The 25909-nt window shown below is 40.3% G+C and overlaps 1 protein-coding gene and 1 long non-coding RNA gene across 5 annotated transcripts in view; one reads left to right on the top strand and one right to left on the bottom strand.

Moving 5' to 3' along the window:
* The window catches only part of RCAN2 (regulator of calcineurin 2), a 283804-nt gene extending 280930 nt beyond the window's left edge, over window positions 1-2874 (bottom strand). Inside the window, exon 1 of one of the 4 annotated variants that reach the window (XM_012500925.2) lies at window positions 2677-2874. The gene's annotated coding sequence lies outside the window, so the exon portion shown is untranslated. Of the gene's footprint in view, window positions 1-1961; window positions 2269-2676 lie in introns of those variants that run through there. The other 3 variants (XM_030803461.1, XM_030803462.1, XM_030803463.1) reach the window with 3 other exon arrangements.
* LOC105738524 overlaps window positions 2859-25909 on the top strand; it is a 43241-nt gene continuing 20190 nt past the window's right edge. Inside the window, exon 1 of the long non-coding RNA XR_001114347.2 lies at window positions 2859-2934. This is a non-coding gene — a long non-coding RNA (uncharacterized LOC105738524). The remainder of the gene's footprint in view (window positions 2935-25909) is intronic.

Raw genomic sequence — 25909 nt, 5'->3', positions numbered from 1 at the left:
TCTCTAGACAACTCCTACCACCTACTGGGATCCAGACCAAATGTAAACTCTTTGTTAAACTCTTCCAGATTCCCTCCACTCTTTCTTCTGTTGACTCCCACTAAACTTGTTTCTGTCTTCATTAAACACTCATGATGTTGAATCATTATCATTTATTTTCTTCTCCTTTTCTGCTAAATTGATTTCTGGGAGGCATGGGCCTCATTCTTTTAGCCTCTGGCACAGGACCTACAAAGCACACAGTAGGTGCTCAACAAATAATTATTGAATTGATCGAGTAGACGCTATAGAACGTAAAATAGGAAAATGAGACCCCGGTGATTGTCAATGTTAGTCTCAATAAAGAGAATTTGTGATATGTATGACTGTCTGCAAATGATTACACAAGTGGTTTTTAACACTGTGATGTGCACTTGCAAATGAGAAAGCTCTCGAGTTCCCACTTCTGTCTGTTACATGTTCATCACTGGAGAAAGAGTCATGTCCTCCCAAATTTAGGTGAGTTCTGGAGGACCTGCACACACTAAGCATTTTGAGAGCTCTTAGAATCATGTAGCTTTAGATGAGAACACTTTTCCCTCACAAAATTCTATGGACTGGACTCAGGTAGTAGATGCTCAGTAAATGCTGATTTGATTTGCAGTGGATTTGAATGCAAAGTGCAACTCACATTTTAGACTAATTGAACTCAATGGCTGATCATACTTAATATAATAGCTCTAAGGCTAAAGAAAATCAATGACTATGCTGAAAAGCAGCCAAACGCTCACTCTCCTGCCTAGTTGACAGTCAATGCTGACCTGCCTCTTGATCCTTTCCAGCTTTTGGGTATTTCCAACTTCACTGTGCCCTCAGAATGCAGAGGCCGGTTAGCAAGTGTTGCGTGGTACCTTGTGGTACATTTGTTCTTCGTTTTGAAGTTGATGTAATAAAGGATCATAAAGGTGTGAAACTTGAGTTGCACTGTTAAAGTTGTCCTACATTTCCTAAACCCTCCCCTCTGTATGATAAGTGAAATTCTGGCTGAAGGGAGAGAGAAGTGTGAGCTGGAATGCTGTGACATCCCATCATCTCCAATTGTGGAAAATTGTGGGAATGCATATTAAAGGAATCCCAGAAACATTTGTTTTTACTAAACTGAGACTTAAAAAAAATTCATTTGGCAGTTGAATACCTCTATCCCATTGTAAGAAACAGGAAAGATTCAAAGCATGCACTCTGCTATAATTCATTTTGGGATAAGAAAAAGGCAGAAGTACCTTGAAGAATAAATCATTAACTAAAAGGCAAACCGAGGCACCCTGGAAACCAGCGAGACCTGGAGGCGGCCGAGGGATCAGGCGGCTGGGATTTGCCTGTTCCCTCTGGTGACTTCTGGAGCGAAGCATCCCACAGGCAGGACGAGCCCGGCACACTGCGCTCCAGTCCACTTCACTTTTCAAACTTGAAGTTATTTTTAGATGACCCAAGCCCGCTAATCCCAAGCAGGACAATTCTCAGCCCGCTGCACCTCAGTGTACCTACCCTCTCCCCAGCCTCTGCATTGGGAAGAAGGGGTCTCTCGATCTTCTTTGCTCTCTGCATCCAGTTAGTCTCTTCTAGCCCCTTCTCTAAGTCTCAGTCCGGGGATCACAGGCGTCATCCTCGCCCCTTCACTTATGCACCTGCTGCTGCTTCCAGGAAGGCAAACCCCCGGGCCACGGGCAGTGGGGAAGGGGCTCCTTTGGACCCGCGCCCCCTAGAGGGGGGTCGCGGGAGATCTCCGTCCCCACGGCCGCAGCCGGGACTGACCACAGATCTTGAGACAAACCCCACCCCCGCCGCCGCCCCCGCTCTGCACCCAGACCCGGCCCGGCGACCAGATCCCCGACGCGGACCTCCGGCACGACCCGGGGGCTGCTGTCAGCCCCGGCGGGACGGGGTGCCTGGGCGAGTCTGGCCGGCGCGGTTACATAACCGACCTGCTGGGCGTCCGCGATGCGCCGGCGGAGGCGGAGGCGGAGGCGGAGGCGGAGGCGGCGGCTGGGGCGTCCGCGGGGGCCAGCTGCTAGCGCGCGGCGCTGCCTGCTCACCTGCTCACCTGCACGCCGGTGCGAGCGCGTGGGGGCGGCGCAGTGCCCGCGGGCCTGGGCGTGGGGCCGTACGCGGCGCGGCGCGCCCCGCCTCCCTCTCTCTGCCGCCGTGGGTCGGTGGGATTCTGCCTGCTGCCTGCTCCTCCCCGCAACCTCCGCCGCCGTCACCCGGGACAAAGCGGCTCCAGGGAGGGGCTGAGCCGGCGGCTCTCGCAGGAGCCGGCGGAGATGGGCGCGTCCCCAGCTCCGACTCATCGGGCCAACCTCCAATCAGACCCAGGGAAACCGAAAGCCCCTGTCTGGCCTCTCCTCATCTCCTCCCTCCTGACCCGGCGCCCTCCCCAGTCCCCTACCCACCGCACCAACACGGCTCTCACCCTGCCCTCAGCCCCGCACCTCCTCCTTTCCACTTCAGGTGCCCGGGAGGGCGCAGGAGCCTCCGGGGACCTGGCGTGGGAGCCTGGCCGCCTGAGTCCCGGCCTCAGCGGGGAGAGGCTCCTCGGGGTCCCATACTAAGCTGAGGGTGAGGGGGCAGCGACAGCCCAGAAGAAACGGGCAGAGAAGCAAACTGTGGTGGGGGAGTACTGGGAGAGACTCTTCTTACCAGATGTCTGAACCCCCCGACTCTGGCTAACTGAGGAAATGTCTGGGAGCTCCTGGATGGTCCTCTCGGGCTTCTGCGCTTGGTGGGCGCTGGCGCCCTCTGGCTGGAGCCCTGCGCCCGGCCCAGCCCAGGCCGGTGAAGGTGCCCTGCGGGGGCTTCACAGCTTTGCCGGGATTTGCAGCCATCAGACCTGAGGACAGAAGGGTTGGGGCTGCAAGGAATCCTATTGTGTGAGAGCCGTGACACAGTGAGTGGGAGGTTGGTATCCCACAGCAAACGAGACTGAAGGTGAAGCGGAATCTAGGGTAGATCTGTTGCTCAACAAAGTTAACCCCAGTAGAATTCTCTGCTTTACGGAATAAAGCAATTCAAAGGGCAAGGAAGCCTGTGGCTTACGGGTGGCACAGATAGGAACAGGACTGAGTGTTATGGCAAGAGAATGTGAATTATGCAAAAGATCATAGGAGAGTGCGGGAAATTAAAGGAAGGGGGTGTGCAGACCAACCCGAGGGAGGGAGTGAATAACATTTAAATCAGGTTTGTGTTCTGTCATCTTTCGAATTGCTACATAAGCAAGCCGTTTTCTTTTTGCTTTTTATGCCTTTTGATTTTCTGATAACAATATTACGATTGCACTGAAGCAGCCCATAAGCTTCACAATCATTCTTCACTTACCCAGACACTACGTTGTTTTTTTCCAAAGTTGACATAGAATCACGGTTTGGTTTTTTTCAACAAAAAAGTAGACGTTGGCTCTTCTCTCTGATTAATCTGCATTAATATAAACACAATTTCAGAATTGAAAATGACCTTAAGCTTCCCCTCGTTCAGCCCTGCCCTGGATGCATAAATCTGTAAATAGTCGTTGATTTAGATAATTGCCATTTGAGATAGAATTGTCTGAAAGGGCATTCTTAAGTTGAGCAAAAACTTGCCTCCTTTGAATCATTAGTTCTCGCTTACTTTTTGAAGCCAAAGAAACCAAGTCAAATTCCTCTTCTAACTATCTTTAAAATATGTAAAAATAGCTAGCATGTCTAATGCACTCCAGGATCCCCTTTCTTTCCAAGTAAAGCACCCCCAACCCTTTAAACAAAATCTCACTTATTATTAGTGAGTACTTCCTAGAATCTTCGCCAAACTGATGACTTTCATCTTAACAGGGCCTATTTATTATTTTGTGAATATACATTTACAAATAAAATTTTCAGCTTATAGAAGCAATATATTCATTGTAGAAATTTTGAAAAGTTGGAAAAACACAGGATTTAATGTGAGAACTAAATGAGGTAATACATGTAAAACACCTAAGCACAGTGCCTGGCACACAGTGATACTCAATATATGTTAGCTATTACTAAAATCAACATAGCCATTTTCCTAACACCAAATATAGATATTGTTACTTTTCTAGATGCTGTTTCTGAGTTCTCATAGCCACATATTCCTCTTTTTACTGCTAAGAGAAATTCTGTGTTTGTCAGTTTGTGTGAAGAATGAAGCATAATAAATGAAAAAAAATGAAAAGTGACAAACAGCCTCATGTTGTTTACCTTGAGAAGAATAAAATGTTACTAGCAAAACAAATGTTAATGGAAAGAAGAAAATACAGAGAGAAAAAGAGTTTATGGGATGGGGTCTGAGCTCGAAGAGAATTTTGGAGAGCAGAAGGAGTGAGGCTAAATGGTAGCTAATGTTAAGGATGGTGGTAAATAAGATTAGAATTTCGGTTTACTAACATTTATTGAGCATTTAGTATATGCCATGCTCCATGCCAATGAATTTTTGTACATTAATTCATTTCATTTTCATGGCAACTCTATTAGATAGGTACTATAATTAACCTATAGTAAAGAAAACACAGAAAGATTAAATAAATGACTTGCTGAAGCTAACAAGTGGAGAGCTGAATTCACACCTAGACAACCTGGCTTTGGAGTCCCCACTAGACTAGAATGCCTCTTAATGGTTGTATGTGACATTATAAATATAAACTTTCAGGTTCACAGAAAAGTTGAGCAGAAAGAACAGAAAGCTCCCATATACTGCCTGCCCCCACATATGCATAGTCTCCCTGACTATCAAAATCTGACACAGGAGTAATACAATGAATAAAGCTACATGAACACAACATTATCAACCAAAGTCCATAGTTTACAGATTCACTCTTGGTGGTGTACTTTTTTGAGTTTGGACAAGCGTATAATGACCTATATCCACCATTATAGTTTCACACAGAATAGCTTCACTGCCCTAAAACTCCTCTGTGCTCTGCCTATTCATTCCATCCTCCCCACTAAGCTCTGACAACCACTGAATTTCTAATTGTCCCCATAGTTTTGCCTTTTTCAGAATGTCATATAGGTGAATGTCATTTCAGATTGGCTTCTTTCACTTAATATGCATGTAAGTTTCCCTGTCTTTTCATGGCTCAAATAACTCATTTCTTTTTAGCACTGAATAATATTTCATTGTCTGGATATACCACAGTTTATTTGTTCATTCACCTGTTGGAGGACAACTTGATTTCTTCCAAGTTTTGACAATAAGTAAAAAGTTGCTCTAAGTATTCATGTGCAAGTTTTTGTGTGAATGTAAGCTTTCAACTTGTTTGGGTAAATATCGAAGAGTGTGATTGATAGATCATATAGTAGGTTTAATTTTGTAAGAAACTGACAAACTCTGCTGAAGGGGCTGTACCATTTTGCATTGCCACCTGCAATGAGTGAGACTTCCTGTTACTCCATATCCTCATCAGCATTTGGTGTTGACAGTGTTTGGGATTTTCACCATTCTAATTGGCTTCTCATTATTTTGATTTGTAGCTGTATATTGACATGATGTTGAGAATTTTTATATGCTTATTTGCCATTTGTCAATCTTATATGCTTAAAGCCATTTGCGATACCTTATTTGCCATCTTCTTTGGTGAGGCGTCAGTTCAGATCTTTTGCCCATTTTTTAATCAGATTATTTTCTTATTGTTGTTTTTCTTGTTTTCTATTGTTAAGAGCTATTTTTGTATTTTGAATAAGAGTTCTTTATTAGATATGTCTTTTATAAATATTTTCTTCTACCTGGTACTTGTCTTCTCATTCTCTTGACAGTGTCTTTCGCAGAGCAGTTTTTATTTATTTATTTATTTATTTATTTATTTATTTATTTATTTTATTTATTTATTTTTTGAGGTGGAATCTCGCTTTGTCACCCAGGCTGGAGTGCAGTGGCGTGACCTTGGCTCACTGCAACCTCTGCCTCCTGGGTTCAAGCAATTCTTCTGCCTCAGCCTCCCAAGTAGCTGGGACTACACGCACGCACCACTACGCCTGGCTCATTTTTGTATTTTTAGTAGAGATGGTGTTTCACCATATTGGCCAGGCTGGTCTCGAACTCCTGAACTCGTGATCCACCTGCCTCAGCCTCCCAAAGTGCTGGGATTAGAGGCATGAGCCACCGAGCCCAGCCTGTTTTTATTTTTAATAAAGTCCAGCTTATCAATTTTTTATAGTTTTTACTTTTTGCACTGTTTCTAAAAAGTTATCTCCAAACCCAAGGTTATCTAGATTTTCTTCCATGTTATCTTCTAGGAGTTTTATGGTTTAGAATTTTAAATCTTGGTCTATTCTCTATTGTGAGTTAATTTTTGTGAAGGTTATAAGGTCTGTGCCTAGATTCTCTTTTTATCCTGCATGTGGGTATCCTCTTGTTCCAGAACTATATATTGAAAAGATTATCTTTTCTCTGTTGTATTATGTTTGGTCCTTCATCAAAGATATGTTAACTATATATTTATGTGGGTCTATTTCTGGGCTCCGTATTCTGTTCCACTGATGTATTTGTTTGTCCTTTCACTCAGACCACACTCTCTTGATTACTGTAGCTTTATGATAAATCTTAAAGTCAAGTGGGTTTGGTCCTCGGACATTATTCTTCTCCTTCAATATTTTATTGACTACTCTAGATCTTTTGCCTTCCCATATAAACTCTAGAATCATTTTGTCAACATCCACAAAATAATGCGATTTAGACTGGGGTACCGTTTAGTCTACAGATCAAGGTGGGAATGACTGACATCTTGAGCACGCTGAGTCTTCCTTTACATAAACATGGAATATCCCTCCATTTATTTAGTTCCTCTCTGATTCCTTTTATTAGAGCTTTGTAGGTTCACTCAGAGAGATATTGTAAATATTTTATTGAATTTATGCCTAAGTATTTAATTTTTTTTGCCTTTTGCTCGTGTTTTAATTGGTCTGTCTTTTTTGTGTAGGGTTGTAAGAGTCCTTTAAGAATTTTGGATATTAACTCGTCTCAAATATATGATTTACAAATATTTTCTCCCATTCTGTGAGTTATCTTTTCCATTGCATACATATTTATACATATATGTATACAAATTTACTTCTTTATTTCTATGTCTACTTTTATATATTGAAAACCATGAGTTTGCAACAATCCTGCAATTCCAATCTATCACCATAAGGTTTATTCTAGTTTTTCCCCTTTTCCAATGTACACCTCTTTTCTCTAACAATGGGAAAACATGGCTCCTGTCATCCTCAATAAATTTATTTTTCCAATCTTTTTTGGGCCATTGCCCTACTCAGGCACCCTCTCTGTACAAGCCTCAACTCCTACTGGAGCATCCTTTTTCTTTTGACTTCCTCTCCTCTGCCCAACCCATATAAGGCTGCCTTCCTGCAAGAGAAAGAAGAGAAAAGAGATGAGAGAAGAGACTTTAAGTAAATAATAGGGCCAGGCATGGTGGCACACACCTGTAATTCCAGCACTTTAGGAGGTGGAGGCGGGCAGATCACTTGAGCTCAGGAGTTTGAGACCAGCCTAAGCAACATGGCAAAACCATGTCTTTACAAAAATACAAAAATTAGTCGGGCATGGTGGTGTGCGACTGTAGTCCTAGCTACTTGGGAGGCTGAGGTGAGAGAATCACTTCAGCCCAGGAGGTTGAGGCTGCAGTGAGCCGAGATCATGGCACTGCACTCCAGCCTGGGCAACAAAGCAAGACCTTGTCTCAAAATAAATAAATAAATAATACGAATGTGTATGTGATCAGAACAGGGTAAAATGGATCCATCATATCCATTCTCCTGAATACTATTTCTATTAATTCCTCTTAAGTGCCTATATGGTTATTTTGCTGTCAAATCACTCAGTTGACTCATGTTGAATTTACTTTCAACTATAATCCCTCAGTCTTTTAAATACTTTGCTGTACAACAATAGATCTCTCCCAATACTCATCTCACATTCTCTATCTGCAGAGTAGAATTTTTAAACAAAAAATTCTTGTTAGAATGATCCTATAATTTCACAAGCTGAGATAATTCAGAGCTTAATTTTTGTTTTCAGTATGTTAAGTATCTGTTATTCCATCCAGATTTGCATCATTGGCAAATTTTCTAAATATGCTGTCTACGCCCTTATTTAAGTCAGTGATAAAACTGAATGAGGTTAGAGCCGGGGGACCACCACTTGAGACTTCCATCATTGTCAGTGATTGTCAAGGGACACACGAAAGTCATGCTCACTTTGAGCAGTCAGAATCTGGGGACTGTCCCAAAATACGTATTTCCTCCTGTAATTCTAATGTGCTTCCATGATATCCATACTTCTTTTCCATTCTGCTCTGAGTTGGATCGCAATGCTTTTCTAATTGACATTATTAATAGAAGAACTTCGTATCTCTTAGGTCTATGGGAGAAAATAGGTTGAGAATTATCACTCTATTAAATTAGAACTCTTTATACATAATTCAAGTAACTGAAGAGAATTACAATATGTAGTTGTCATCTGGGAGCAGTGGCTCATGCCTGTAATCCCAGCTCTTTGGGAGGCTGAGGTGGGCGGATCATAATGTCAAGAGATGGAGATCATTCTGGCCAACATGGTGAAACCCCCTCTCTACTAAAAATACAAAAATTAGCTGGGCGCGTGGTGGCACGTGCCCATAATCCCAGCTACTCGGGAGGCTGAGGCAGGAAAATCGCTTGAACCCAGGAGGCGGAGGTTGCAGTGAGCCCAGATAGTGCCATTGCACTCCAGCCTGGGTGACAGAGCGAGACTCCGTCTCAAAAAAAAAAAAAAAAAAAAAAAAAAGTACTTGTCTTTATGTGCCAAACATTCATTTATTCATTCAACAAATATTTGTTGAGTATCCACTATGTGTTAGGTACTGCTGTAGGTGCTAGGGATATAGCAATGAATAAGACAACATGCTTGCTCTTATGGAGCTTAGAATTTTAAGTGAAATATATCCCTTGTAGGTTTGCCTGCTTCGTTGTTCTTGACTTAGAGAAAAATTCAATTCATCAAGTGTAGGCTTTATTAAAAGTCACTTTATGACCCTCAAAAGATTTCTTTTTTTTCATTCACAAATATTATTTTATTTAATCCTATTAAGATTCTGAGTTTTGGGTGTTATTACACCTGTTTTTATAAGATCTCAGAAATAAGAAGGGATCTTAGAGGTCATATGAGGAATTTCTGACATTTTAACTTTTCTGACTACAAGAATATGAAACTTCTTGTAGGATTGTAATGGTTTTAGGTCTAACATTTAAGTCTTTAATCCATCTTGAATTAATTTTTGTATAAGGTGTAAGGAAGGGATCCAGTTTCAGCTTTCTACATATGGCTAGCCAGTTTTCCCAGCACCATTTATTAAATAGGGAATCCTTTCCCCATTTCTTGTTTTTGTCAGGTTTGTCAAAGATCAGATAGTTGTAGATATGCGGCATCACTTCTGAGGGCTCTGTTCTGTTCCATTGATCTATGTCTCTGTTGTGGTACCAGTACCATGCTGTTTTGGTTACTGTAGCCTTGTAGTATAGTTTGAAGTCAGGTAGCATGATGCCTCCAGCTTTGTTCTTTCGGCTTAGGATTGACTTGGCGATGCGGGCTCTTTTTTGGTTCCATATGAACTTTAAAGTAGTTTTTTCCAATTCTGTGAAGAAAGTCATTGGTAGCTTGATGGGGATGGCATTGAATCTATAAATTACCTTGGACAGTATGGCCATTTTCACGATATTGATTCTTCCAACGCATGAGCATGGAATGTTCTTCCATTTGTTTGTATCCTCTTTTATTTCATTGAGCAGTGGTTTGTGGTTCTCCTTGAAGAGGTCCTTCACATCCTTTGTAAGTTGGATTCCTAGGTATTTTATTCTCTTTGAAGCAATTGTGAATGGGAGTTCACTCATGATTTGGCTCTCTGTTTGTCTGTGATTGGTGTACAAGAATGCTTGTGATTTTTGTACATTGATTTTGTATCCTGAGACTTTGCTGAAGTTGCTAATCAGCTTAAGGAGATTTTGGGCTGAGACAATGGGGTTTTCTAGATATACAATCATGTCATCTGCAAACAGGGACAATTTGACTTCCTCTTTTCCTAATTGAATACCCTTTATTTCCTTCTCCTGCCTGATTGCTCTGGCCAGAACTTCCAGCACTATGTTGAATAGGAGCGGTGAGAGAGGGCATCCCTGTCTTGTGCCAGTTTTCAGAGGGAATGCTTCCAGTTGTTGCCCATTCAGTATGATATTGGCTGTGGGTTTGTCATAGATAGCTCTTATTATTTTGAGATACATCCCATCAATACCTAATTTATTGAGAGTTTTTAGCATGAAGGGTTGTTGAATTTTGTCAAAGGCCTTTTCTGCATCTATTGAGATAATCATGTGGTTTTTGTCTTTGGTTCTGTTTATATGCTGGATTACATTTATTGATTTGCATATGTTGAACCAGCCTTGCATCCCAGGGATGAAGCCCACTTGATCATGGTGGATAAGCTTTTTGATGTGCTGGTGGATTCCGTTTGCCAGTATTTTATTGAGGATTTTTGCATCAATGTTCATCAAGGATATTGGTCTGAAATTCTCTTTTTTTGTTATGTCTCTGCCAGGCTTTGGTATCAGGACGATGCTGGCTTCATAAAATGTGTTAGGGAGGATTCCCTCTTTTTCTATCGATTGGAATAGTTTCAGAAGGAATGGTACCAGTTCCTCCTTGTACCTCTGGTAGAATTCGGCTGTGAATCCATCAGGTCCTGGACTCTTTTTGGTTGGTAAGCTATTGATTATTGCCACAATTTCAGAACTTGTTATTGGTCTATTCAGAGGATATGAACAGACACTTCTCAAAAGAAGACATTTATGCAGCCAAAAAACACATGAAGAAATGCTCATCATTACTGACCATCAGAGAAATGCAAATCAAAACCACAGTGAGATACCATCTCACACCAGTTAGAATGGCCATCATTAAAAAGTCAGGAAACAACAGGTGCTGGAGAGGATGTGGAGAAATAGGAACACTTTTACACTGTTGGTGGGACTGTAAACTAGTTCAACCATTGTGGAAGTCAGTGTGGCGATTCCTCAGGGATCTAGAACTAGAAATACCATTTGACCCAGCCATCCCATTACTGGGTATATACCCAAAGGACTATAAATCATGCTGCTATAAAGACACATGCACACGTATGTTTATTGCAGCACTATTCACAATAGCAAAGACTTGGAACCAACCCAAATGTCCAACAACGATAGACTGGATTAAGAAAATGTGGCACATATACACCATGGAATACTATGCAGCCATAAAAAATGATGAGTTCATGTCCTTTGTAGGGACATGGATGAAACTGGAAAACATCATTCTCAGTAAACTATCGCAAGGACAAAAAACCAAACACTGCATGTTCTCACTCATAGGTGGGAATTGAACAATGAGAACTCATGGACACAGGAAGGGGAACATCACACTCCGGGGACTGTTGTGGGGTTGGGGGAGGGACCCCATTAGGAGATATACCTAATGCTAAATGACGAGTTAATGGGTGCCGGAAATCAACATGGCACATGGATACATATGTAACAAACCTGCACATTGTGCACATGTACCCTAAAACCTAAAGTATAATAATTAAAAAAAAGAAAAATGAGAAAAAAAGAAAAAGAAAAAAAAAATTTCTTTTGTAAAATAGTCATTCCTCACACAAAATCAGTTAAAGAATTACCAGTATTTTTTGTTTGTTTTTCTTTTTAAACAGGTAATAAAACTCTGTACATTCTATTTTGACACGTGACAGGAAATAAATATCACTTCTTTTTTTTTTTACCCAAATAGTTTTTCAACACTATTTTGTATGTAATTTCTTCTTTCTACATTGGTTTATAAGATTATATATGTATGTGTGTGTGTATGTGTAAATATATATATAATATGTATATATATATATATATATACATGGAGAGTGAGAGAGAATTAAAATATCAGAGTTTGTTTGCTGTGTCAAAAAAAAATATGAAACTTCTGTTTCCCTCTTTGCTCTGCTTGTCAGAAAACTCAAGTGAATTCTCATGCTCAATGTATATTTGCAACTCTGTGTTTTACTTGTAATTAATAGAACTACAATTATTTCTTAGAGTTAACATTTCAGACTTTTAAAATGTTACTATGTATCGAATGCCACACTGGCTGATTTTGAAAATATTCTCTCTAAATCTTTACAATGATCTTAGAAATATATATTATCCCTATTTTAGAAATAAGGACGCTGAAGCTTCCATATTTTTTCCTCGTAACCAGAAGGCTAATATGTTTGATCCTCTTCATGGCATAGGACCCAAGCAATAAGCTATGGCTTTACTGTACATTCACTGTACTTGTCTGTGGGGTTTTCTATGTCTTTTCCATGTTATATGTGAGGTCTCCTAGCCTGGAGTTGGGTGACATGGATCCTTGTTATAGATCTTACTGGTTAGCTAAGAAATCTCAACTTCCTGCAGGGTAGCTTATAAACTATTTTAAATAAGGTTACTAACATATGTATAGAAAATCAGAAAGATTTCATATTTTCCAAAGATCCATACTCAGATATTCAAAGAAAGGACTTTAGACTATTTGCTATCACACTAGGAAAAATTATAAAGTTTGAATTTGTGAGGAAATGTACAGATTATCTAGCACTATAACTAGAAATAATCACAACAACATTAAACATGTTTTTTGAGTGGTTGCTAACTGCCAATCACTGTTCTCTGCAGTTTGTACACATAAATTAATGTAATCCTCATAATGCCTGATGAGATAGGTACAATTATTATTTCCACTTTACAGATCAGGAAACCAAGACACAGATAGATTGCCCAGCCCTGGTAAGTTGAGTCAGAGTGGACCCTAAGTAGCCTGGTTTGAGATCATAGGTTCTCCTGTGTATAAGAAAATAACAGCCATTTTTAGCAACCATGAAGAGTGAATTAAGCCTTCCTTTTCAGTGCTCCTATAGTACTTTTAAAAAACATGCTTCTTCTATAGAATGCATGTCACATTATATTACTTGCAAACTACTTAAGGGATAGAGCTAGCAACTTATCCTAATATCATGCATAGAGCAGATTTTCAATAAATTTTTAATGGATGATAGAGAATTTAGACTTAGAAAACATGGCTTTTCCAAGGTCAAAGAGATAGTTTGTGGAAAACTCAGACTAAAAATCCCCAAGTCATCTGAGTTTCAGTCAAGTAGCTGTTCTTTTTTCCTGCATCAAGCTGGCCCACATTTACCACTAGAAAAGTACTGTGTAGCATATATGAACTTCAGAATATTCCTTATAGATTTAGATGTGTTGTAATGTTATATGAAAAATATACATTTTTAATGCAACAGTTCCATGCCTTGCAGTGGCAAAAATAAAAATGGGCTGGGTTTAAGATTAAAATAAACTGGAGCAGTCCAGATTTCTGGTCTGAAAGTAGAGGCTGTCATGTATATTTATTCTAGGTTTACAATATTTCATGTCAAGTTGTGAAATTGAAAATGAGGGAAGAAGCACTTCTCAAAACATTCTAAGTTAATTTGTTTTAGTTTTTCTTGGTAGCATTTAGAGTAGAGTAGAGTAGAGCAGAGAAGTGAGGAGGGCTCACTGAGTCAGGGAACAGAGTGAGTGATCCTATGGACAAGTTTTGGTTGCTCTCAATTGCTCTGAAGACTTTCCTGGGCTGGGGGAGGTGGGAGTGGGAAAATAACCCACATACTCGTTGAAAAAAATAAGGTCAAAATGACTGAGTCTGTCTCTAATAGCTCAAGAATTTCTAGTGTCAATGTCCTCCAGCCAAAGGACATCAAGAAAACACCTGTAGTTGAGTAATTTGGGTTTATTGCTCATTGTAATGAGAGTAAACACACACCATGGAGCTAGTGGGGTATCACACAGGAAGAGGATGTTAGAAAGGATGTATAGGATTTGAACTTGTCTTAAGTGATTTTTGGGAGAGCTCAAGGAAGTAGTGCTTTGCTCTAGATTAGATGCTGTAGAAGCCGGGGTAATTCTTTGCTTAAGTATGCTAATAAATCTTATCTATAAGGCAAACGGGATGAAGTAAGGCTAAAACTATTATTAGTAGTGATGCCACAGTCAGTGGGTTTTCTGCCTATAAATTCTACCCACCAGAGCACTTTCTCCTATTATATGATTTCTCTCCACCTCCAGCCTCCTCCTACTTCTTCAATTTTGAGGTAACAGTAAGAGCAGTTCTCCTCCTTGTGACTCTCCCTGTTCCTTTTGTCATGACACATCCATATTATTGTTCAGATGCCAGAGGAAAACTGCCTGTCTCTGATTTCTCTTTTTCCTTTTGTTACCACATGTCATGCCCCAAGTAGTCAAGCCTGCCTTCATAGTGGCCCTAGGATGAAAGCCACTGCCGCCCATATTGGATCTTCCTTGGGTTTGGTGTGTCTGGAGTGTGTAAAGTTGTACAAAGTGCTGGTAGAATGACATGCATGAAAACAGCCACAGGGCAGCTAAGTTATCTGCATTTCTTACACCGACACAGGCATGCACAAGGAACTGCAATTCAGGAATTATCTGTTAAACTAAAACTCATTAATTACTTGGTTTGCCCAAAAAGAGAAAAATAACAAAAACAAACGAAAAGATGGATGGGATGTGTTTTGTTTTTAATATTCTTCTGACAGTCTATGGAGTAAAAAATATGAACATAAATTAAGTATTTTTCTAGTTCGTAGTGTGGAAAATATTTATAGAGAGATAACATTCTTAGACAACATTCTAAGCCTCCCAATGCTGTATTTTTTAAAGTCTGCAAATAAAAGCAATGTCCATTTGGGGACTGGGGAATATGAGTATGCAGATGCTGGTAGGCAATTCCAGGTGTGATCACCGATCCAATCCACAGGTCCCGCCACAGGGGCCTGGACGACTGAGCACCCGCAGGTGCCTGTGACTCATTGGTGTGGGTTGATTCTCCAAAGAAGAAACACTGATCTATTGGGGCCATCAAAATTGAGGCATGAGTCAGATTTCTCCAGGGTTTGACACATTGACAGAATACTCTGATAACTTAATTTCAGCGAAGGTGCTAATGGCTGATAATAGGATCTCTGGTTACTCTAGGATAACATCTACACTTAAATGAGACAAGGCTCTTTATAGTCTGGTGGCCACTGTCCATTCTGTCTCTCTGTCAGTTTCTCTCTCTTCTGCCCCCGGCTTTCACTTCCATGCCATGCACTGGCATTTCCCTCTGCCTGGGAAAATTTTTTTTTTTTTTTTTTTTTTTTTTTGAGACGGAGTCTCACTCTGTCGCCCAGGCTGGAGTGCAGTGGCGCAATCTCGGCCCACTGCAAGATCCGCCTCCTGGGTTCACGCCATTCTCCTGCCTCAGCCTCTCCGAGTAGCTGGGACTACAGGCACCCGCCACCACGCCCGGCTGATTTTTTTGTATTTTTTTTTAGTAGAGACGGGGTTTCACCGTGGTCTCGATCTCCTGACCTCGTGATCCGCCCGCCTCGGCCTCCCAAAGTGCTGGGATTACAAGCGTGAACCACCGTGCTGCCTGGGAAATTTTTAGAAATGCAAATTCTCAGTTCCACCCTATATCTATTGAATCAGAAACTCGGGGTGGTGACCCAGAAACCTATGTTAATTAACAAGAGTTCCAGGAGATTCTGATATGCGCTGAAGCGTGATCTCACTTTTCTAAGCACCTCAGCTACATCAGCACATTTAATCTTCATGGCAGCTCTCTGAGGTAGGTACTAAGATTGCCCCATTTTACAGATGAGAAAACTGAGACACAGAAAGCTAAGCAACTTGACAATGGTTCTAAGTTGGGAAGTGGTAGAGCTGAGCTTTGAATCCAGGCTATCTAGCTTAAGAATTTAGTCGTTCTACGACTCAGCTGTTACCTCGTGTATAAATAAATGCTTCTGTGAAGACTTCTGTAATGCCAATCTCCCAAATTTCACCAAACAGTATCAGTAGCTCCTACATCACTTTCTTCTCTTACTATGCGTGTACTTTTCTTGTCTTTCTATGCCTGGTACCCAGTACCTACATTGCAATAAACACACTTTGGTATATGAGGAAAGAATGAATAATTAAATTAATGATTAGTGAATCAGTAAATATTATATCTTGCTTCAGAAGCAACTTTACCAATTTTTCTCAAGAAGTTTAAAATATACAGGTTACTAAATCCTATCTCTCACTTCCCTGAAAGTCTTTAGGAGTAGGACCTGTGAATCTATTTTTAATAGTCAAAACAGAAATAAGAACCTGGGTTTAAGAAAAAGTTGTGCCCAACACACTGATTCAGCACACATAAAACTCCCACCTTAATTGGCACTTACAATTTCAGAGAGCTTGATAAGACCAAGCTGAGGGCATCAATGGGAAAGGAGGGACTCATCTCATCCTTAAATCCTACCTCATAGGAGAGCTGCTTAACTTGTAACCAACCCTACCTGGAAGAAAGCCTGAATGTGCTTCAGATTTCAGGCACATTACATAATATTCTTTGAATAATATCAACATAAGAAATGCCTGCAGTTGGTTCCACCAAGCTGTATATGGGAAGTTGTTTTCCCCCTGGAACAAGCAGTCCTCAGCATATAAATGGGTCATATTCCAAAAATGCATTTGTAAGTTGAGTTGTTTGGATCTCAGAAAACACTTTCCCACAGAAGTAATATTAGAAAAGAGGGTTCCATTCCTCTGCCAAAACACAAAACCTGATTTAGAACACTCTGTCTCTGAAATAGCATTTCAGATGGCCTACACGGACATCCATGGGAAATGTGACTGGGTCCCACCCAACTTGGAACTGGGGAAGAAGGGAGCACTGCGACTTCTTGGTGAGGCTGGGCTGTGCCAGCAACAGGGACTTGCCTTAGTTCTCCTCCATCCCCTAACACACACACACACACACACACACACACACACAGTGGCTACTGGTCATATGATAGAAAGAGAAAGTTGCCACTCCAAGAAGACTACTTGTGTTCCAATGAAACCTTTCCTCCCTTCAATTGTACATTCAAGAGCTGCCCCAGACTTGCAGCTCAGAGGTCCACATTTCAGAAATAGATCACCCAGAATGCTGTACCCTAACCTCTGATATCTTCTTACCTGAATTTTTGAAACATTACACCACCTGTAGTTTCAATTTTAGAGCAATTGTAACCACCTTCCCTAGTGTATCTAGTATAATAATCTAGGGATAAACATAGAATAAGTGGCATACATAAAATGGCTGCTGATAAAGTGGGAAAGAGACCCAAATGTCTAGTTTTCCCTGGCCATCAATTAATTAGCTGTGTGACAATGGGCTAAATTCTCTGGGCCTCAGTTTTCTCATTTGTAAAATACTGGGGAAGATAAGTGATTTATATAATCTATAAAAGTTTTTTTCTAAATTTAATATTCTAGAATTCAATAAAAATAGTCCTACCTACTCCCTGGTGAGAAGATTGCTAGTCAGTTATTTTCAAAATTTTTCCACACTTGGCAAAGAAACACTGAAAGCTCATCTCAGGCCCAAAGATACATCAAGAAGAACCAAGGCTGGTAGGTTAAAGTTTCATTTCATTCTTATTAAATTAAATGTTATTTCATTCCATTCTTACTTTCCACAGCCAAACTTCACTCGGGCAATGCTCAATGATTTTAAGCCTTGTACTCAATTAGACATTTGTCAGCACACAGCACGTTAAGGACTGACATGGCAAAATAGTGATAATAATTTGTCCAAATTTTGACATGGAAGGAAAACAGAGGAAAAGAATAAAAGAATACAAAAGAATTTGAAGTTGTCTCAGAAGGAAACCTTTCAAAGTAATCAATATACTTAATCTTAACATGTACCATCATAGACTTGAATTTATCTGAGAGCGAAATATATTGTTTCTGTGACAGGAACCCCCTCCACCTAAAGGCAATACTTTCTAGAGGAAAAGAAGTGATGGAATGTGGCTACTGGCAACCACTAATGGTTTGGGATTCATAATATCTGATAGGATTTAAGTCCAGGTACTCCATTTCAGCTAGTAGTCTAATATGTTTTTGTGATGTGCTGAGGATGCGTCTGGAGTTGGCATTAGGACCTTTCAAGAAGGGGCAATTCATTTCCATTGCCATATATCTTTAATGGGATACAGTTTTCTGGCTGGGATAAGAAAAGAAACTTCTGCTTCCACTCCCTTAAAACTATCCAAAAGCCAATTCCAAACAAACAAAACAAAGCACAAACTATCCCAAATAATTCACAACAAAAATTCCCCAAACCATGACATTTTCCTAGACAACTGTATAAGACTAGGGAATTGTTTGGAGTGGGGAGAAGAAGGAAGTCTGGTTCTAAAGCCTCTGACATTTCTGGTCTCATAACCAACAATGTAATCTAAAAGACTGTTTTATAGGCCTCAGACAGTAACCTGAGTGTTTTATATGCACTATTTATATTAACCCTTAAGACAACCCAGTGAAATATGTGCTATTTCCACGTTGTTTAGTAAGTGCTTATACTGCCATTTGTAGAAGAAAAATCTAAAAAGACAATGGGAAAATGGCCCTGCCAAGAAAGATAGAACTGAGTGCACTCTCAGTTCCAACCACTCAAACAGCACAGGATAACTATACTGGTAAGAGCCTGGGATTCCAATTCTTGCTCTACCACATCCTATGACCTCAAGGAAGTTACTGAATTTCCTTATATATAAAATGGCAATAATAATAGTGCCTACCTTTCAGCTTGTTATATTTTCCAATAAGAACCTAACCATAATGGACCTAAAACAGCATCTGCCAGATGATAGTATTCAATGACTGTTAGACAGCATTTTACCTGGTTCTGCAACTCCCTGCATTCCCACACACCAGAAGGCTGCCTACATCTAGGCAGATCACAGGGATCATATATAGTCCTGGATAAAATCTGAACACTGGAAACAATGCCTCCTCATTCTCTAAGAATAGGCCTTGATTCTCAAGGCACAGTCCCTGGATAAGCAGCATCAACATCACCTGGGAACTTGTTAGAATGCAGTGTCAGAACCCATCCCAGACCTCCTGAATCAGATTGCACAGTTTAACAACATCCCCAGGTGATTCGTGTGCACATTAAATTTGAGAAGTTCTGCTCTCAGGCACACACAGGGTAGTAACTCTCTCTGGCCCTCTGACAGTGCATAAGCTCCATAGCTCTCAAATACCAGGAGAAAGGCAGAACTTGTAGTGCTCATAATATCACAAGCTGTTGGGCCTTCCTGTGCCTATCCCATTCTGCTGTTGTTAATTAGCGCATCCTTCATCATATAATCCACCTGGTAAAAAACTGTTGTTCAAGACTCAACTCAAGCATCATGGAGACTCTTCCTGTCTTCCTCCTCCCACTTCAGGAGGAATTTCCCACTTCCACTTTTGTTTCCCAACTGAACAATGCCATTGAAACTTCTTTAACTAAAATCAATGGTAAGAAATATATTCCTGTTTCTCTCTCTCTCTCCTTTTCTCTGTCTTTCTCACACACATACAACCCATATGTTACTGAAATGAAAGTTTCATGAAAGAATATTTTGATTTAGTGTGTGTGATGGACTCAGATATTTTCAACATTACTCTGTTCCATTTCATGTATTGCTGTCTGCAAGCTGTACAATTAGTTTAAGTACCACTTATGGGTAGTGACGGGCAATTTGTAAAGCCATGTACATAGATATTTCTTAAATAGGAACTATAACATTAGACTGATGATTTAGTCTCATATATAGCTTCCCGTCTACATAGAGAACATGGCTTAGTGTCTGGCACATACAGGGACACAGAATTTTTTTGTTGAATGAGTAATGAAAGGATGGAAGGATCTCGTGATGAGCTATTTTTGCAGCCTCTCATTCTCCTTTTAACTCTTGGCCCTGCTACCATACTTAATAAAAAAAAAATGAGGGCCTGTTTATGCAATAATTTATTAGCCACTAACCATAACTATAAACCTAAGATAATAAATCTCTATGCTTACAACAGGAATTTTCAAATGAAAACTGGTTCTCTCAAACATTGTGTTCAATAGTAAGAAGAAAGAGAAAAATTGTGAGTTCAAAGGACAATAGTTCCAAGCATTTTGGGGATTTATTGTTCATTGCTAATATTTTATTAGTCTCCCCATTGTAAATTAAATGGAGCTCGAGTAGCTATAACTGGGAACATCCTGTGCCAGGGAGATGCCGGCCTGCCCTTTGAGCCTCGCCATGGTGCTCTGCCAGTTCTCCTCCATTCCTTCTTTCAACACCTCTGCTCTTTCAGTGTGAGAGCACTTGCGTGAGGTTTAGCATGGGGAAAAATGACGATCAACCACATTCACTTATCATTTATATCCCAGGCTTGGATGTGACACTCTAGTACATGAGACTGGAAGAAGTTTGAGATGAGGTGTCAGGACCTTCAGTTCTCTTTTAGCAAAAGTCTCACAGCCTCTGCATGCTGCCCTTCCTCCATTTGCAGGAGGTGAATGGAAAAACAGAAGCCCTGAAAAATAAGTCTGAAAAGAACAGCAACTATTCCAGTCTTACCCTTCACCATAACACACTAGTTAAGAAAATTTTTTAAGCCACCTAATACTGCTTTCACATCTTTGCAGCTGATTCTAAAATACTGCATTTAGACAGGGCACATGAGTGTCTGACTGGGCTTGAATCACAGCTCCTACAAGCTAAGGGACATGAAGGCTGCCTGCCTTTTCCTATGCATAAAACAGAGCTACTAATAGTACCTGCCTCATAGAGTATTTATAAGGAAAAAATGGCATAATAAATATAAACTTCTTAGAGTTGTGTCTGGTGCATAGTAAGAACTTAGTAAATCCTGGCTATTTTTAATGTTATTATTATACATAAAAACTGTCTCTCTCTCTCTCACTCTCTCTCTCTCTCTATATATATATATATATGATTCCTTTCTTACCACATTTAGACAGTTAAAGTAATAAACTGTCTTCAAAGTAAAATGCTACACATACTGTGTATTGTGGTATCCTAGATTGGATCTTAGAACAGAAAAGAGCATTAGTGGAAAAGTTAATGACATCTGATTAAACTCTGTAGTTTAGTTAATTTAGAAACAAAGTCAAGTTGTTAGTTTTGACAAATATATGAAGATTGTGTGAAGTGACAACTAAGAAAACAGTGAGAAGTTATAGCAACTCTCTGTGCAATCTTTACAACTTTTCGGTAAATCCAAAATATACCAAAACAAAAATGCTATTTAAAAACATGCCACATGTAGTTCTTTAGCATATAGCAAACACTAGGCTGTGCTAGACAGCATGAAAAGATCAAGAGAGAAGGGAAGAAATGGTTTGTCTTCAGGGAGCTTACCATCTCAAAGTGAGATCAGGACACCAATGAATTTATAATAAACTGTAAAAATATAATAACTGTCTTAACAGAAGTAGAAACAAACTCTTGACAGCTTTATATGAAGGACCAGCTACATAAATATTATTTTTTCTCCACGGTTAAATCTGTTGGTTAATTATTAATGAATCACAGCTTCATAATTCCTGCCTCCTGGGGCGGTTACTCTTCCTGGTTGATATTTCAGTGGGGGGAATTCCCTGCATGTTGGAGGACTGATTCCTGGCTGATGTAAATGTAAACTTTATTCATTTATTAAATGTTTTAATAAGCTGAGGGGTGCAGGAACAAAGAGCATGGACCTTGGAATCAAGCAAAATTGAGTTTAAATCTAGGTTCTCACCTCCTTGGGCAAGTTAATTGAGCCTCATTTTCTATTTTAGCATAAGGGAAAGAATATTGAACTTGCTGGTTGTTATAATGATTGATTGAGATAGGTCATAAGGATCCCTGGCCTACGATAAGCAGGATTTATTATCAATGTTGTCAGTAGAAAATATCCACTAGTTGGGTAACCATATTGTTGCCCTGGCAACCTGAGCACTTACCCCATCTTCATGTACTCAATTCACTTATCTAAGACCTTATTTTGGATGGTTCAGGGTTGTCTTTGCCCAGTGGAGAGGGTGGCAGACCCTTATAGGGGAGGCAAGCATAGATTGAGGCTTCACTGTGTAGGATTTGGAGACCATCTGCCTGGCTTTCAAGCTGGCCTTTCTACATACCAGCTTGCTACGTGTGTGACACTGGGAAATTGATTTAACCTATCAAGGTTCTGTTTCCCTGTCTGTAAAATGTGAATACCAGCTCCTAAGTCATAGAGATGCATTAAGGTGTTCACATACAAAAAGTCTCTAAGACAGAGCTTGGCACATGGCTACCCAGCAATAAATAATAGTGATCACTATTAGCTATTATTGAACAATCATTTCTTCTTTTTCCTGGATGCTCAACATCCCATTTTGTTCAGATACAAGGATGCAAGATGTTCAGAGAAGGGAGGCTGATGCTTTCCTCCAGCCCCAGGGTATGACCCACAGTTGGTAGGAACCAATCTTAATAATTCCTTCTGTCCCAGTTTAGGCATGGGTACGTGGTTGGTGTCTGGCCAATGGAACTTAAAAAGAAATCTTCTGGTGGTTTCTAGGGAAGCTTTTTCTCCTTAAGTTAAACAACAACAAAAAAACACACAGGAGAGCCCTTTGGTTCCTGTGTTAAAAGTCATGCTATCATGAGGGGATGTGATGACTGTCATCATACGACCATGACAGGAGCCAGGAGAACTACAGAGAGGCTGTCTTGAGGCCCAGACATCAACAGGCTTCTGAACCATCTACTTTTAGACATCTTGTTATTTAAGATCATGAATGTCCTTGTTGTTTAAGCTACTTTTAGTCAGGCTTTCTTTTACTTGCAGCCAAAGGCAACCTAACTAATACTGGAGTTCACAGATAGTGAGAAGTAGTTATTATTATCCCAGTTTTATGGGTGAGGAACTAAATTTCAGAGAGAGTCAACTAATTTTCCACAGAATTATTCAGCTAGTAAAGTGCAGAGAGTGAGGGAGAGGGTGAATAAAAGAGACTTTTTATCTCTTTCCAATGAATATTTTTTGGCCAACCATTTACTTAAAACATATCTATTGAGCCTACGAAGCAGCCCCACAGGCCTTGTGGCATTTCCTGGCAACAAGGCTTAGGTGGAGCTTCCAACGAGCAGGGTGAGGTGAGCATCTGTCCAGAAGCTGGCACTGCAATGTATGTATTTTTAGGTGTTCAGGGAAAGGTCGGCCACTGGATAAGTTAGGGACACGTCTCTAGTGTGATGAAACATTTCCAAGAAGGCTGAGTTGAGAAGTCTGTTTCCTACATATTGGAAAAATCACGGAATACACAAGCTGTTTAGTAATTAATTATTAAAATCAATATTAGTCTGAGGAGGCACTTGTTCTAGTGCCAGCATTTCTCTGTAACGTAAAAAGTCAGGGTCAAGTAGGAAAGAAACAGTTACTAAGTGTGAGTGCTTTTCTTCCTCTCTTGGTTTGGAGTCCTTTCCTGTATCTCTATCTTTAAGAATAACTTGGATCTTCCAGCCTGCTTGTGCTTTTCCATTTCTTCATTTACTCATTTTTGAATTTATTCACTCATTCAGTGAATATTTTAAGGTGGCTATTATTTCCTAATCAAGTTAGGGAGAACAGTTATAAACACAGATGATTAAAACCGAGTATAATATTACTACAACAGCTACAATTTCCTGAGATACTTTATATATGGTATTATTAATCCTCTAAACTATCTTTTCAAGGTAAGCATTATTATTTCCAACATTGTGGCTGTGAAAACTAGGTTTGAAGCGGTCAAAGCAATTTCCCACAGGGTTGTACTGCTTATTAAAGTGCAGAGCTGGGTTTGAACATGGGTCAGTTGAACTCCAAAGGGTTATCTTTTCTGCAGCCTGAGAATGAGGAGCACAGTAAAGACAGGTGGTGTTTTGGGCCAAATCATGGAGTGATAGATATGAACATGGAGTGAAGCTCAGGCAGGGATCTAACCCAGCACAAACTGTGCAGTGGAAATGAGAAGGCTATGTGGAAGATAGGAAAGAAATGATTCTGTGTGGATAATAGGGGCAATGAGAGGGAAGCCAAAAAGGAGTGGTCAGCTATGCAAAGTTATCTAGGGTGAACTCACATGATCACACGTCACTGCCAGTTGTTATATAATAGAGAATAAGCCCATTATTTTCTGAGAGATGGAGAGAAGAAAGAAGGCAAAATGGAAGGATATACACCAGAGGGGCCACACTGCTAGCAGTTCAAGGACTCAAGAAGGTCTAAAGACATAAATTCGTTGGTCAATGTAAATTTGATGCTAATACTTAATAAGGAGATTTCTCATAAAATTCTGCATTTACAATGTCTCTTGAAAACATTTAGATTTTCTTTTTCAGGCCTTTTGGAGCCCTCACTTCTAGAGAGCAATTGGTAGCCAGGAGCTGAATAATGACTGGCAATTTTAAATGGCAACTGGTCCACTTATGCCCTAGTGTCTCACTCCCAGCCTTCTTCATGCATCTATCACATTTGCCTAGACCCTGCTGGTATCTGAGTTTGCTACCCCTGATAATCACCAAAGTATCAGCTGTAGACCTCTCTGAATAGTGTGATTATTGCTGATTTTTAAAAATATTTACTTAACTACATTTTCTAAATTTCCTACAATTACTGTGTATTGCTTTTATAATATGAAAAAATGTGAATGTTATTTTTTGAACTATCAGTTCCACAAATATTGAGGGAGGAGCTGTGGCTTGGCAGGAGTCCTGTGAAAAGATCCAGGGGTTTTATTGAAGGCAGGCTCAATGTGAGCCAAGATCATGACACAGCAGCTAGAAAACAAAACAAAACAAAACCTCAACAGATCACTGAAAGCAATGGCTCAGTGCTCTGCATGGGCCAGGCCTCTGCTGGAACATAAGCCACATTTTATTGGAGAAAATAATAAACTAGAAAGTGTTTGCTGCTGGGAAACCAAGATAGAAGGCGTCTAGAAGTCAAGTTACATGAGGAACAGTTAGGAGAAAATGGACATTTTTAGCTTGGACTTCTTTAGAAAAACCAGAAACCTGTGATAGCTATCTTCAGCATTGGGAAATGTGAAATGTGGTCAAGATAGCATCGATTTACCCAATGTCAATGTAGAAAGCCAGAAAGTACCAGTGAGAGCAACATGGAAGGAGACCCCACTTTCACATAAAAGAGGGATTTAATAATACTAATTCATGTAATAGTGAGTAGTGGGTTACCTTGTGCATGGGAAAGTTCTACTTTATGAGAAATCTTTGGGCAGAGACTGTATGGCAGCCTGTTTCAGGTGGATGTTTAGGTCAGACAAACCTCAATGTGCTCTCCAAAACCTGGGCTTCTCTCTTCCTTTGACTGGGTTCAGGATACTCACAACTATCCAAGTGCAGACCACTGGGATGCAGCCAGGAAAGGTCAACGCCTGTCAACCTTCATGAAGACATGAAGCACGACTGCCAATGGTTACTCTGCCTCACTCTCCCCAAAGTCATTTTCAGTAGTAAGGCCAAACCCAGAGTGTTTTCCAGAAATACACATAAGTGCAAGGAACATCAGCTATATTTGTGTGGAAGCGTGGAAGTGCTGTCAACACTCCTATGAGGAAAAGGCTCAGGAACTCACGTTCTATTAAGCCAGGGTTTATAGTAGCCATACTGCCAAGAAAACAATAGTCCCCAGATTTAGAGAGCATTAGATATTTGCTTCAGTGATCAGAATTCAGGCTTAATTTAAGCCTGTATCTTCAAATCTTATATTTTTAAGGTTTTGGGTCCTGTAGCCAAGTAGTCTGTCCTTGAATGAGGACAGATCTCAAAGCTCCCTGACGGATTACCAATGCATTCTCCTTCTGATGTAAGGAAGTGAATCAAATGTGAGAGGCCCCTGCCAACACCCCCTCTAAGTCTAAGCAA

This window comes from Nomascus leucogenys, chromosome 22a, assembly GCF_006542625.1.
Source record: "Nomascus leucogenys isolate Asia chromosome 22a, Asia_NLE_v1, whole genome shotgun sequence".
Taxonomy (NCBI): Eukaryota; Metazoa; Chordata; class Mammalia; order Primates; family Hylobatidae; genus Nomascus; species Nomascus leucogenys.
This window is presented reverse-complemented; position numbering and strand designations above follow the sequence as displayed.